Genomic DNA, 2,147 nt, shown 5'->3' on the forward strand with positions numbered 1-2,147 from the left:
ATCAGTACTTAATACTGAGAGAAAGGGACTAATGACTCAGCTTGCTGAGGGCCAGCACAAGCATACCTCTGAACCAGCTATGGAAGTGGGGCAAAAGAAGAAGGTGGAAGCAAAGAGAGAAATGGGAGGTCAAGTGACAAAATACCAATTTGGTTTGCATTACCTCCAATGCTCATGGAATTGCTTGCTTTAAAATCAACAATTTATATATTAGATGCTTTAAGGAAAGGCCTTACTTCGTCCTCTTGTACAAAAATACTGATTGGAATGGGCCTGAATGGTGTCTACTTAGAAGGCTTGTCCTCACCAACATAGGATTTTTTTCCACATAAATTAATGCTTGTAAGATAACATGAAGTAAAAAGGTAGCAATTACCACAAATTCATCTGAGAAAAGTTTGCCACTGTAGCTTTGTGATAGAGCCAGAGAGTCTGCCTTCTGGAAGCGGTTTCTTAACAGATCTTTGATATTTTTCCTGAGGTGAAGCACTGTTTTTTTTTTGACAGCAGACACAAGACAAGAGAGAAGGAGGTTGGCTGATCTGAGGGAGCCATTTAATTATTTGCATGTGCCAGGCATGCCACACCAGTCATTCCTATCTTATGGCTCAGTATTGAGTGTAGGTGAGAGCTTACAGCATCACTTGACCCTCTCCCACCCACTTAGGTGGCCTACGTTTCTTCCAGTATTTTAAGGCTTTCGCTTTCCCACATGTGCCACACATAACACATACAGCAACTAAAATGGTAAATAATCTGTGTCTCATTCCAGACTGTTGTTTTGAGAGTCTGAAATTAGAAAGGTCTTTTCTACCAGTATAGCCGATTCCTGATAATCTGACAGCACAGGCAAACACTTGGCTTGGCTGCTGTGCACGGACCACCCTCCTGACATGGCTATGTCAGAAGAGACTGACTGGCTGCTTGCGGGCAAGTGCTAAGCGCGTAAGCACAGCACAGAGGAGCCATGGCCTACGCCACGTACTTGCTTCATGGCTTACTGTATTTTTTAGCTAGGAGTCTCTGGCCGATTTGGGCAGCCAATGCTAACTGGCCATTAACACAATGTCTACGCTGTGTACGGTGTCCTTCCAATACTTTTATTTCCCCCCCTGAACACTTGCAGTAGCACCACAGTGGGAAAATTGGTGAATTTCATTTATTTTCTGGAGAGGTTGCCATGACCCTCCTGCAGCTGCGGAGCTGAGAGTGTGATCGAGGGTTGCCAGCACACATCATGGCTGCTGTGACTCCTGCTCCTGTCCCAGCGCCAATACTCCTCTAATGATCTGCCGAGGAAAGAAATGAAGAGAAACTCCCAACTCGGAGGGAACGTTTGAGGGACTGCTGCGGCAGGGCGTAACCCCCGCCCCTACTGCCGTTATTGTCTCTTCAAGCCAGGCACCACCCTCCACGGGGCCACCGTGCGCGTAGGCGAAAGGCCGTATTCTCCGAGCCCTGCTACGCTGCAAACCTAACGTACCCCTCCAGCTCCGCCTGCACAGCCCGCGGAAGCATTTTACGTGAGGCACACGGCCTCTTCCTGCCCTAGACCAGCCTGAGTCACGCAATATCCGTACGCCGTGCACAGGCGTGACGTACCCTCAGCACTGGCTTTCCCTACCGTCCAGACGAGGTTACGCGGCTGGCTCCATGCGTGGCAGACTTTGAAGAGCAGGGAGAGTGTTCATCTCCTCGTTCCCTTCCGCACACCGAGCCTGGTTGAAGTAAAGAACGCTACGTACTTTTCTTAGCCGTCCTGCGGCACCGAGCAGTGTTTCGCCGAGCGACCTTCGGGTGTAGTTGGCTTCCGAGAATAGGCTTAGCTGTTGTCGAGGGCCGCAGTTTGCGCAACGTCGGGGCCGCCCGTAACGTAACTGAGGCAGCTTGGAGCGGCGGCAGCCATTTTGTGCCGGGAGACCGGAGACAGAAGACGCTAGTGTTCCCACACTTCACGGGCCCTGGAGTCGACCGAGAACCCCGCCGTTCCCTCTGCGGACGTTCAGCGGGTCTCTGACCCACTGACGACGACTTCTCCTTTTGTATCCCACCAAAGAAGCGAGGTGGCGCAAAACGATTCCTCCGAGACACAGCCGCCCCTGGCTGGACCCTCTCCCCGTACCCCTAGTCCCTCGCCGACCCCACGG

General features: G+C 51.3%; 1 long non-coding RNA gene across 1 annotated transcript; it reads right to left on the reverse strand.

The window, feature by feature from the left end:
* Positions 1 to 1,143: 1,143 nt before the first annotated feature.
* LOC135181837 (uncharacterized) lies at positions 1,144 to 1,712 on the reverse strand. The gene is made up of 2 exons (XR_010305000.1): positions 1,625 to 1,712; positions 1,144 to 1,289 (listed from the first exon to the last, which is right to left on the reverse strand). It is a non-coding gene; the product is annotated as an uncharacterized LOC135181837 (long non-coding RNA).
* Between the last annotated feature and the right edge of the window lie 435 nt (positions 1,713 to 2,147).

Source organism: Pogoniulus pusillus, chromosome 15, assembly GCF_015220805.1.
Source record: "Pogoniulus pusillus isolate bPogPus1 chromosome 15, bPogPus1.pri, whole genome shotgun sequence".
Classification (NCBI taxonomy): domain Eukaryota; kingdom Metazoa; phylum Chordata; class Aves; order Piciformes; family Lybiidae; genus Pogoniulus; species Pogoniulus pusillus.